The 13322-nt window shown below is 45.0% G+C and overlaps 1 protein-coding gene across 2 annotated transcripts in view; it reads left to right on the forward strand.

Annotated features, from left to right (window-relative positions):
- The window catches only part of BLTP3B (bridge-like lipid transfer protein family member 3B), a 115636-nt gene that overhangs the window by 68999 nt on the left and 33315 nt on the right, over positions 1–13322 (forward strand). The window lies entirely within an intron of this gene.

Below are 13322 nucleotides of genomic sequence, written 5' to 3' on the forward strand. Positions count from 1 at the left end.
AGCTTCCTTACTCAAAAGGTGCCTGAGTTAATGTAATGTAATTACTGTAATAAGATTACTGCAATTACTGTAATGATTACTGTAATTACTGTAATTACCGGAACTGTAATTACTGTAATTACCTCAGGTAATTACTGTAATGTAATTACTGTAATGTAATAAGAAATGTAATTAATTAAATAAGTACTTCATTAATCGTTAATAATGAAATAATTCCTGAATTCTCATTCGATTCACTTGACATTCGAATGTCCCCAAAACGTTGGAGCAAAACGTTGCAACAACGAAAGTGAAACGTTGTAGCGACGTTGTGGAAATGTTAGCAAAACCCAACATTTGAATGTTCCCATTCATTCCAACAACAAGTTCCAACAACAAGTTCCAACAACAAGTTCCAACAACAAGTTCCAACAACAAGTTCCAACAGCAAGTTCCAACAACAAGTTCCAACAACAAGTTCCAACAACAAGTTCCAACAAGTTCCAACAGCAAGTTCCAACAGCAAGTTGCAACAACAAGTTCCAACAAGTTCCAACAACAAGTTCCAACAACAAGTTCCAACAACAAGTTCCAACAACAAGTTCCAACAGCAAGTTCCAACAACAAGTTCCAACAGCAAGTTCCAACAACAAGTTCCAACAACAAGTTCCAACAACAAGTTCCAACAAGTTCCAACAGCAAGTTCCAACAAGTTCCAACAGCAAGTTCCAACAACAAGTTCCAACAAGTTCCAACAACAAGTTCCAACAACAAGTTCCAACAACAAGTTCCAACAACAAGTTGCAACAACAAGTTCCAACAAGTTCCAACAACAAGTTCCAACAACAAGTTCCAACAACAAGTTCCAACAGCAAGTTCCAACAGCAAGTTCCAACAACAAGTTCCAACAACAAGTTCCAACAACAAGTTCCAACAACAAGTTCCAACAACAAGTTCCAACAACAAGTTCCAACAGCAAGTTCCAACAGCAAGTTGCAACAACAAGTTCCAACAACAAGTTCCAACAACAAGTTCCAACAGCAAGTTCCAACAACAAGTTCCAACAAGTTCCAACAGCAAGTTCCAACAGCAAGTTCCAACAGCAAGTTGCAACAACAAGTTCCAACAAGTTCCAACAACAAGTTCCAACAACAAGTTCCAACAACAAGTTCCAACAACAAGTTGCAACAACAAGTTGCAACAACAAGTTCCAACAACAAGTTCCAACAACAAGTTCCAACAGCAAGTTCCAACAGCAAGTTCCAACAACAAGTTCCAACAACAAGTTCCAACAACAAGTTCCAACAGCAAGTTTCATTTGCTATAGCAGCCCTTGTATGGGCTAAATGTAAAAAAGTATTAATCCCGTGTAATCCATCGGATTCTAAAGGTGTGTCTTTATCCTTCATCAAACTTCTCTTCTGCTTTTGTCGTTCCGCATGATCATATATCTGTGTATCATTTGCTGGTGTTGCGTTTTGTTCCCTCATTACCCCAAAATAATCCATACAACACAGAGTCCCCACTACCAGAGAACCCATTCCTAGGATAAATATCACCATTTTCAAGGAGTATCTGAAGTAGAAGTCTCTGGTTTCCCTTGATTGGTCGGCTTGTCTTGATACGGTGTTTCCCTTTGTCCCACCTGTATCCATCTGTAAAACGTGTCTGACTATCATCTTTATCTCTGTTTGTCTCTATGTCTCTCTTTCTTTCTTTTTCTGTCTATCTCTCTCTGTCTGTCTCTCTTTCTCACTTTGTCTCACTCTGTCTATCTCTTTTTGTCTGTCTCTCTCTATGTGTCTGACTATCATTTTTATCTCTGTTTGTCTCTATGTCTCTCTTTCTTTCTTTTTTTTCTGTCTATCTCTCTCTGTCTGTCTCTCTTTCTCACTTTGTCTCACTCAGTGTCTATCTCTTTTTGTCTGTCTCTCTCTATGTGTCTGACTCTGACTATCATCTTTATCTCTGTTTGTCTCTATGTCTCTCTTTCTTTCTTTTTCTGTCTATCTCTCTCTGTCTGTCTCTCTTTCTCACTTTGTCTCACTCTGTCTATCTCTTTTTGTCTGTCTCTCTCTATGTGTCTGACTCTGACTATCATCTTTATCTCTGTTTGTCTCTATGTCTCTCTTTCTTTCTTTTTCTGTCTATCTCTCTCTGTCTGTCTCTCTTTCTCACTTTGTCTCACTCTGTCTATCTCTTTTTGTCTGTCTCTCTCTATGTGTCTGACTCTGACTATCATCTTTATCTCTGTTTGTCTCTATGTCTCTCTTTCTTTCTTTTTCTGTCTATCTCTCTCTGTCTGTCTCTCTTTCTCACTTTGTCTCACTCTGTCTATCTCTTTTTGTCTGTCTCTCTCTATGTGTCTGACTCTGACTATCATCTTTATCTCTGTTTGTCTCTATGTCTCTCTTTCTTTCTTTTTCTGTCTTTCTCTCTCTGTCTGTCTCTCTTTCTCACTTTGTCTCACTCTGTCTATCTCTTTTTGTCTGTCTCTCTCTATGTGTCTGACTCTGACTATCATCTTTATCTCTGTTTGTCTCTATGTCTCTCTTTCTTTCTTTTTCTGTCTATCTCTCTCTGTCTGTCTCTCTTTCTCACTTTGTCTCACTCTGTCTATCTCTTTTTGTCTGTCTCTCTCTATGTGTCTGACTATCATCTTTATCTCTGTTTGTCTCTATGTCTCTCTTTCTTTCTTTTTCTGTCTATCTCTCTCTGTCTGTCTCTCTTTCTCACTTTGTCTCACTCTGTCTATCTCTTTTTGTCTGTCTCTCTCTATGTGTCTGACTCTGACTATCATCTTTATCTCTGTTTGTCTCTATGTCTCTCTTTCTTTCTTTTTCTGTCTATCTCTCTCTGTCTGTCTCTCTTTCTCACTTTGTCTCACTCTGTCTATCTCTTTTTGTCTGTCTCTCTCTATGTGTCTGACTATCATCTTTATCTCTGTTTGTCTCTATGTCTCTCTTTCTTTCTTTTTCTGTCTATCTCTCTCTGTCTGTCTCTCTTTCTCACTTTGTCTCTTTGGTCCATTCGCAAAGCCAAAACGAACGACCACAGAACCCTCGCCATTAATATCTATTGTAAGCGTGCCAAATCAATAAGTATCAATTTTTCTATGAGCCTCGACCAGAGAGTGGTTGCTACTCACAAAACACCATTTCCTGTAATTATCTCTCACTAGGGCATGCCCATACTATATATATATCTAAAATTATATCCCCCGCCGAGCAAGTCGCTGGCTCCAAGTCGAGTGCTTTGAACAAAAAAAGAAGTACTCTTAACGGTGGTTTTTTATTCAACCGTGAAGCATGTCTCAAAGGCTTCTTGATGGACCTGGACAAAATTTGATGCAATTTTTTCCTCAATCGCCATCTTTCATCATAATTCTGGACTGGCATGAGGGGGGTTGTCTGTCATGAATTTATAGGCATGGCGGGAAAACTGAAAAAAATTATTTATTTAAAACGGGTGTACACGATTGTACACGTGTACGGACGGACCTTAGCGAACCGGCAAACAAGTCGCTTCATGCACATCAGTGGTGCGTTTCTTCGTGGCGCGTGTCAGAAGAATTACACAGCGCAGGAAAAATACGTATTTACAGAAATCGTTAAAAAAAAAACTCAGATAATCGCTAAAATCGTTGTGGCCGGTGTACCATATTGGAAATATATATATATAAGTATAATTCCGTTTCCCGGTTCCCTGTCGCTCGCCGAGCGCCGATCAAGTCAAGTGCTTCGAACAAGTGCAAAAAAAAAGTAGTACTTTATCCGTGTGCTGGTGGGTAAACGAGTGTACCGGCCTTACACGTCCTGGAAGCAAGCGGTCGCAAGGTGCACACTTGCTCCGTCCGCTTCCAGGTCACAGTAAGGCCCTTTAATAACCCGCGCAAAAATACGTATTTACAGAAATCATTGAGAAAAAAAAACGAATAAATTGCTACAGTCGTTTATCGAAATCCCATTCGTGATGGCTCCCGCCACCTATATCGCGGCATTGGTGCGCAAAGAAGCCCCAGATCTTCTGCTCCCCCATGTATGTACCCATAACTTCCAAGTTCGTAAATCATATTGGACAAGACAAGACACACTCACCTTTTAAAGAAGACTTGCTTGTACAATTGATCGCAGCGGTGCCTCCAAGATTGTCAGGGAATTTACTGGGGGACTCACAGGACTCCAACGACCGGACACAGGTTACAAAGGTCTAGTTTATTAAACTGTATTCACTTCATCCAATTACCAAAATGATACCGCATAATATAATGGATCAGGTTAACTCTTTTCGCTGGTCCTTCTCGTTCATCCGACACTCCCGTTCGGTCAGCGCTTCACGTAGCAAGTCCTCGTTCATTCCATCGTTCCGTCGGGCAGGGCTTCTGAGGACAAGTGTACTTTACTCAACGTTTGCTCTCGTTATATCGCCAAACTGGACTTAATCTCCTCTCCGCTAATGTCCCGAGGTCATGCATCGCACCGAGTCCTGGCATCAGCTCGCTACCCTCCTGCTGTGTAAATGGAAATCACAGCAGGGGGGGGGGTGCTCTAGCCTGGGGCCTTGACCAGGTGTTTCAAGAGATTACATTGTTCATACACATAAAATGTATCTGCTTTGTTACCAGGTTAATTAATAAGTTACCAGGGCCAATCAATATGTTACACTGAGTTACACTTCCACACTACCATTAGAAAGAGGCTGCACAAATTTGATCTACATGGTTTACATGGATCTACATGGATCTACATGGATCTACATAGTTGGTGTGCCAGGAGGAAACCTTTGCTGTCCAGAAAGACCATCAGGGCAAGACTAAAGTTTGCCAATGAACACCGAGGCAAAGACCAGCAATTCTGGAACAATATGCTCTGGACAGGTGAGTCAAAGGTAATGCTATTTGGCCGCAGTACCAGAAGACATGTTTGGCGAAAACCAAAGACAGCATTTGACCACAATAACCTGATACCAACTGTAAAGCATGGTGGTGGAAATATTATGATTTGGGGCAGCTTTGCTGCATCAGGGCCTGGGCAGATCACCATCATAGAATCCACTATGAATTCTTCATTGTACCAGAGGGTGCTTGAGGATAATGTGAGGCCATCTGTCGGAAAGTTGAAGCTCAACCGAAGGTCGACCTTGCAACATGACAATGACCCTAAACATACCAGTAAATCCACCAAGGAATGGCTGAAAAGAAAGAAATGGAGGGTTCTGGAATGGCCACGTCAAAGCCCGGATCTAAATCCCATTGAGATGTTGTGGGGGGATTTGAAACGAGCTGTGCATGCAAGAAACCCCTCAAACATCACACAGCTGAAAGAATTCTGCATGGAGGAGTGGGCAAAAATTTCTCCCAGTCAATGTCAGAGACTGGTAGACAGTTATAAGAAACGCCTACTTGAGGTTGTTTCTGCCAAAGGGGGCACTACCACCAATTAGAGCCAAGGGTGTACTTTTTTTTTTTTTTTTTTTTTTTTTTTTTTGTATACAATATCGAGGCTCGTGAAAGAGCGAACATTAATCACACAGAAAGACAAACCGACACATAAAACATATAACATAGGGAGCGGTAGACAAGATGGGGAGAGAGGGGGAAGGACACAAACACAACATTTGAGAGCAGGGACCGAGAGACATGGAGACATCGAGAGATCTGAGAGAGGGCGAGGGCTTTGGGCGGGGGGGCGTGGGAAGGTGGCAGTGGGAGAGGTATAAAACATATGGACACTGCCAGGACTTCCAGGAAAGAAGTTGGAATTTCAAACAAGGTGGATCTGGGGTGAATTAGCGGGGGTAGAAAAGATCAAGGTTTTGGATGGGGGAAGATAAGAGATGGTGGTGAACAGCTGTTTTAAAGACCTGGAGGGAGGAGTGGGATTGAAGGGAGTGAGGGAGTTTGTTCCAGAGGCGGGAGAAAAGAGGAATGAAAGAGTGAAGGTGAGCGGAGAGCCGAGATTTCGGCAGTTTAACCATCAGAGGGTTGCTGGCAGATCTTGTGCGACCTGTAGGAATATTTGGGGGACAGAGCACAGAGAGATCTGGGGGTGCAAGGCCGGAGAGGAGTCGGTAGAAGACAGAAAGACCACCTACCTGCCTGCGGTGAGTGAGTGAAAGGCCCTCAGAGATAGCTTCATCGCGGGAGATTCCAATAATTCTGAAAGCTTTGGTTTCAACAGCGTGAAGCCGAGCTAGGTGTGAGGCAGGAGCACCGGCCCATAGGGGAGAACAGTATTCCATTGAGCTGCGGATGAAAGCCTTGTATGTGGTGAGGAGCTCAGGTGTGCCGAGGAAGGACTTCGCACGACGGAGGATGCCCAGTCGGCGACTGGCTTTGGAGGCCAGCTTGGAAATGTGGTTTTCCCAAGAAAGATCATGGCAGATAGTGAGACCCAAAATCTTGAGCGACAGAACTTCTTGGAGAGGATTGTTGAGAAAGTAGATGGGAGGGTTGTCCAGTCGATCTTTTCGGAGAGACATAGTAAGAGTGTGAGATTTGTCAGGGTTGAAAGACATGTTCCACTTGTTTGACCAGTCTGTGATTTTGTCCAGGTCTTCAGAGAGTGAGGAGGCAGCAGACTGCCGATCTGAGGGAAGAGGAATGGAGCGGCAGAGAGTGGAGTCATCAGCAAAGAGATAGAGAGGATTTTCGAGAGAGTCAGAGAGATCATTGATGAAGACCAGAAAAAGCACGGGGCCCAGAACACTGCCTTGGGGAACTCCAGCCTGAACAGGAAGAGGAGATGAGAGAAACCCATTCAGGGCCACACGTTGACGACGACTAGAGAGGAAGTCCGCCAGCCATGCGTGGAGATTTCCATGGATACCAAAGGAGGAGAGTTTGGTGAGCAGAGCGGGGTGCCAGACCGTGTCGAAGGCACGTGATATGTCGAGGGAGACAGCTCTAATTTCCTGTTTGGCATTGAGGACCTCCATCCATTGTTGAGACAGCAGAAGCAGCATGTCCAGAGTAGAGTGACCTGGTCTGAAACCAAATTGATGATCAGAGATCAAGCCATTGGAGAAGAGGAAAGATTTCATATCAGAAGCAATGATGGATTCCATGACTTTGCTGATAATTGGGAGAAGGCTGATTGGTCTGTAGTTGCTAGGATCTGTTTTTGCACCTTTTTTGTGCAAAGCGGTGATGTTGGCTGATTTCCAAGCAGATAGCAGTTGACCTTGAGCAAAAGAGAGGGTGAAGAGAACAGAGAGAGGGTGAGATAGAGCAGCAGAGCAGGATTTTAGGACCCGTGGGCTGATGCCGTCGGGTCCAGTTGCAGAATCAGAGTCGAGGGTTGACAGAAACTTTTCCACCTTGTCAGGAGGAGAGGACACGGAGTCCAGGAGCAGCAGGGTACGACTGGGTATGGTGGGTACAGAGAGGGATGGGTTTGGGACACAAGATTTAGAGGCAAACACAGAGTTGAGGCATTCAGCTTTTTCACGTGCGGAGTCAGCTGTGTAGCCGTTTGAGGTAAGGGAGGGGATGGAGGGGGAACAAACACCAGAAACGGATTTGACCAGACGCCACCAGGATTTGGAAGAGGGAGACAGATAAGAGAGTTCGGTCTTGAGAACGGAGAGATATTGTTTCCTGGCTCTCCTGAGGGTGGACACACACTTGTTTCGGGCTTTGTGAAAGGAAATGAGATTTCCTTCCGTTGGATTTGCTTTCCAGGAGACGAAGGCAAGTTGTTTCTGGGCAACAGCCTCACCACAAGATTCCGTGTACCATGGACGGGAGGAAGGGTATGACAACTGAAGACGAGATGGGATAAATCTGTGCATGAGAGAGAGCAATTTACTTTGGAAGAATTCCCAGGATGAGTTGATGTCAGAGGTGGTAGAGATGGGAGACCAGTCCAGATGATTGATGGCTGCTTGAAGACCGTGCCAGTTGGCCTGAGTGAAATGCCAGACTCGTCGACGCTGAGCAGGCTCCATGAGGATGGTCAGAGAGATGTCCACTTTAACAAGGACATGATCAGATGATCCGATCGGAGCAGAAGAAGAGCAGCAGACATTTTCAGGGAAGTTAGTCATAACCAAGTCCAGAAGAGAAGATGTTCCGTTGACTGAGATCCGGGTCGGGAAATTGACAGATTGTGTCAGTCCCAGTGAGTCGCAGAAGTCCTTTGCTGAGGAGCCATGGCTGGTGAGAGAGGTACCCACACCCAGCCAACTGGCATGATGACAGTTGAAATCACCACATATGAGGAAGAGAGAGTTGGGATGAGTAGATAGAAGTTGGTCCATATCATCAGACAGCGAGATGTAGATGGAGTCATCACTGTTTGGTGGACGGTACAACACACATATGAACAAGAGGTGGGAGCGAAGGGGAAGCCGTAGCCAGAGGTATTCCTGGGGGTGAGGTGGAGAGAGTGCAGTGCAGGGCGAGTGAGGAAGAGAGTTTTTGATAAAGATAGCAACCCCGCCTCCAGGACGAGGCTCAGGTCTATCATACCGGAGGAGGGAGTAGCCCGGGAGAGATACTATGGAATCAGAGACATCATAAAGGAGGAAAGTTTCTGTTAAGCAGATCACGTCTGGTTTGACAGAAGCAACCTGTATGGAGAGATCAGTTAAGTTTGAACGAAGGCCCCGGATGTTTGAGGTCCATACCGTTAATGAAGAGGAAGGGGGAGCATCAGATACAGAACAGGGGGGAGGAGGGGTAGGGTAAGATGTGGAAGAGGTGGAAGAGGTAGGGAGAGCTGTTGAAGGTGTGTCAGAGATTTCAGAATAGCTCGGAGAAAGGGAAGGATGGGGCGGACAAAAGGTTTGATGGTGATTGGGTGAGCCACAATGAGGTGTTATTTGAGGAGGGGGAAGAGCGAGGCAGAAGGTTGGGGGAGATGGAGGTGAGAGTTTGAAGGGGGAAGAAGCGGGGAGGACACTTTGAGGAGGGGGAGTGGGCGGGGGGAAATTGAGAAGCAATGAGGGTGGGGAGATTTGAAGGGGAGGGGTGAGGGGGGAGTTTGGGAGGGAAGGGACAAGGGGAGGGATTTGAAAGGGATGGGATATGGGGGAGATTTGGAGGGGAGGGGTGAGGCAGGAGTCTAGGAGGGGAGGGGTGAGGGGGCGTCTTGGCGGGGAGGGGTGAGGGAGTAGTTTAGGAGGGAGGGGGCAAGGGGGGAGATTTGAAAGGGATGGGTGATGGGGAAGATTTGGAGGGGAGGGGTGATGGGGAAGATTTGGAGGGGAGGGGTTATGGGGAAGATTTGGAGGGGAGGGGTGAGATTGGATTTTTGAAAGTGTACGATTTATGGGAAACGAACATTTATTGCAAAATGAGTTTCTTGTGACCTTCGAGTTAAAAATACGTTTAAGGACGCTGGATGGAGGATGGAGTGCAGGAGAGTTTAGGGAATGTAGAACAAAGGCACTATAGGAGATGGATATTTTTTTTGGGATGAATTGATTTGGTGAGCAAGTCGAAAGCAGCCTTTTAAAGAAGAAGAAGAAAAAGGTGTTATAAAATATGACGGAATACATAACTTGAGGGGAAAGTGTAAACATTGAAGGTTAATGAGTGAAAACTATCTGGGGAAATGGGGGAGAAACACGTGGTCGAAGAACGAACGAACGAATAAGAATGAATAAACGAATGAGAACAGAGAAGGAAATGTTTTTTTTTTTTTTTTTTTTTTTTTTTTTTTTGAGTTGAGATTTACACAAGGAAGTAGGCTATGGGTGAAAAGACTGGGAATACAGAGAACGAAAGTTATTGGATCACAAACGACGGACCACTGAGAGAAAAACAAAGCCTCAAGGTTGTACAGTGCACACTGTACAAGGCCTTGCTCGCGACACGGCAAACAGACGATCAATTTATGAAAGATAAACACCGAGAAACAACCAAAGTTGCACACAATAACTTCACACACCGAAAGATAAATACAGTTTCGACAAAATACAATTGTGAACAGACTTAACTTCGAAAAACGTGGAGACCGTGTGGAGCTTCGAAAATCCCTGCCGCCGTCTCCAAGATCTCAAGATTTTTAACTCGAAGGTCTCCAAGATACTTACTTTTTCCACATGCGAAATTTGCATTTATGTTTATTTAAATTATACAATGGACTACAAACTGTAAATGTTTAATGAAATTTGTTATATTATATCACCTTTATCTATCAATATTGTTGAAATGAAGATCAAATAGCTGTATGTTGAAAAAGTCAAAACTTTACATGGGGTGTACCTACTTTTTCACGTGACTGTAAATGTGTTTGTGTGTGTGTTTGTGTGTGTTTGTGTGTTTGTGTGTGTGTGTGTGTGTGTGTGTGTGTGTGTGTGTGTGTGTGTGTGTGTGTGTGTGTGTGTGTGTGTGTGTGTGTGTGTGTGTTTTTTTTTTTTTTTTACAGACTTGTCATTTAATATGGAATTTTTTTTTACCTTAACTCATTATATCAATCTGGTGAGTTTCTTTTACACTTTGGTGATTTATTTGTTAAAAGAACCATGTCACTGATTGTCTGTCGCAGCAAGAAGTCAACAACAGGATTATATCACAGGTGGCGTGGCAAAATGTACGGAGAGGTACATTTGATGATTGGCTTCACAGTCGGCTATACAAGGGTTGTTGCGTTCTGTATTAGTGGAAAACAACTGCTGCATGTCTCCAAAAGTTATTGCCGCTTCCTCTGGAGATGGTCCGTCAACTCGACAATGCTGTTTGTCATGGAGTGGTGGCTTTACGAAATTACGGCATGAAACAGCGTGCTATTGCTCGGCAGTACGGCATCACTCAAGGTCAGGTGTCAAAGATCCTGAAACGAAATGCTCAGAGGGGTGTCCCTACTCCAATACCGAGGCCAGGACGTCCCCGCAGAACCACAAGGAGAGATGATCGGCAGCTGCACCGGTGAGTCCGCAATGGCCGTACCAAGTCAGCTAATCGGCTTAGGGCTGAGTGGCAGCAACTGACAAATGTGCCTGTATCCAGAAGGCTAGTCAACCAACGACTGGTTCAAGCAGGCTATCGTGCCAGGCATCCCCTGAGAAAGCCACGCCTGACCAGACAACACCACCAGCGCCGATTGCAGTGGGCCAGAGAGCACCGTCAATGGCAGCCAGGACACTGGAATCACGTGATCTTCAGTGACGAGTCTAGATTTCTGGTCTATCGTCAAGATGGCCACGTCCGAGTGCGCAGACAAGTGCAGGAAGCCTACAACAAAGATTGTATAGTGCCAAAAGTCCAAGCTGGAGGTGGTGGGGTGACCGTTTGGGTTGCTTTTCATGCAGGGGGCAAAACTGACCTGGTTGTTCTGAATGGAAACCTGAACCAGTTCAAGTTCAGGGCCATTCTGGAAGAAACATTGCTTCCATTTGCTCGTGCAGCCTTTCGAGGAAACTTTGTCTTCCAAGATGACGATGCACGGCCTCATCGTGCTCGCATGATCCAACACTTTCTTGCTGACCGTGGTGTAGAGCATATGGAGTGGCCTGCCATGTCCCCGGATATGAATCCGATAGAGAACTTGTGGGCAGAATTAACGCGTCAAATCGACCACTTGGACCAGCAGCCGACCTCTGTGCGTGAATTGCAGCAGGCTATTGTCACTGCATGGCAAGCGATTCCTGTCCAAACCTTGGCAAATCTCGTGAACAGCATGCCTCGACGTGTACGTGCTCTCCTGAATGCTCGTGGGGGTTACATGAAGTACTGAACTGTAATTTTACTGTCCATAATCCCAGTCGTAATTTAACTTTTGTTTTTGTTAAAAAAAATTTTGGCTAATGTGCAAAATAAAGAGATACTTCTGGAAAACGTACAGAAGTTTAACACAGTACTGTCCATGAATTGAGTTCGATATCAGTTTACATCACTTTCAAGGATCAATTTATTTGTTTCGAAATGTCAAATGTGGTTTTTGTTTCTTTTAAAGGTCACATTAACAAAATCTAGAATAATTTCAACATAATTCCAATGAACTTTTGGTTCTAAGACATCTTGAAAAGTAAGTTCACCCCCACAAAAAAAATATTCCATATTAAATGCCGTATGTATGTATGTGTGTGTGTGTGTGTGTGTGTGTGTGTGTGTGTGTGTGTGTGTGTGTGTGTGTGTGTGTGTGTGTGTGTGTGTGTGTGTGTGTGTGTGTGTGTGTATATATATATATATTGTCGTGTCCGTAGCTGATAAAGACCAGCCTTGGACGAATAGCCGGATGGACTTTAATTCCGAGGCGACTGCCCGAAAAATGGCGGTTGTTTTTGGCACGCGCAGGAATGAAGGAAACGGAATGCTTACCTGGACGAAGCACACGGGTTTAATCCGAAACCCACAGCGGACAGATACAACAAAGAAAAATGCAACAATGAAGATTTAATAAAAATAAATCACGGAATAAAAATGAAAGGTGAGGTAAACTAAAAATTCTCTACTTTAAGGTACCTCACATACAGACTCAAATACAGACAAGGGGACAGATAATAACATGAAATTCCTTTAGCCGGCCGGCACTCAACTTTGGCGTCCCAACAAGCACTTTGGTGAGCTTGGTGACCGTTGAAACTGGTGAGGTCGGTCGACGAAAAGACCACGCATCGAAGCTCCCCAAAATGGTGCCGATCAACGAAGTGAGAGCACCCCCCTCAATGTCCCCCCCCCCCCCCCTCAATTCCTGGCCAACAAGCACAACGCGGCCCCAGTTTCACCGAAGAGCACCACAGACCAACAACACCTCCTCCCTCCGGCTTTGCAAAACTTCCCACAAAAGCTCCGAAAGTTTTCCTCACAAGCACAAACACCGAGCCAGAATCAACCGAGCCACCCGAGAGAGACGCACTCTTCTTCCAAGGTCCATTTCTCTCCAAAAACCCCGCACCGAGAGAGCGACTCTTTGTCCATCCGTCGTTTCTCACTCAAACCTTCTGCATGACGTTACCCCGACCAATGGCCAAGTTCCACCGAATCGCCCCGTGTCCCCTTGACCCAATCACGAAGCTCTGGCGTGCCCTGCTGGCTTTGCTCTTCCACGCCCCTCGTACCACTCTGGGGGTGTGGCCTTTTTCCTGACTAGGTTGGTGGGGCGGGGTTTACTTGCCGAACGGCTCTGCCTGGCTTGCAGGGAACAGTTGTTGTTGTTTAAACGTAGGTTTTTATGGCCGGCCTTGTTGTAGTTGTAAAAACGTAGGGAAAAACCGCAGGGGGCAATCACATACTGGGGGCAAACTAACCTTAATCCCTACATAGCTAACATAGCTTCCCCCTCCCCCCCGTGTGAAGACATAAACAATCTTAAGCTCCAGTTTCCCTACTTAAATACATTGAGATGTCTCCTACTCGTCCACAGTCTATGCTATAATTATACAATCCTATCTTTTCT

The sequence above is a fragment of the Myxine glutinosa genome, chromosome 1 (genome assembly GCF_964187855.1).
Source record: "Myxine glutinosa chromosome 1, kmMyxGlut1.1, whole genome shotgun sequence".
Lineage (NCBI taxonomy): Eukaryota > Metazoa > Chordata > Myxini > Myxiniformes > Myxinidae > Myxine > Myxine glutinosa.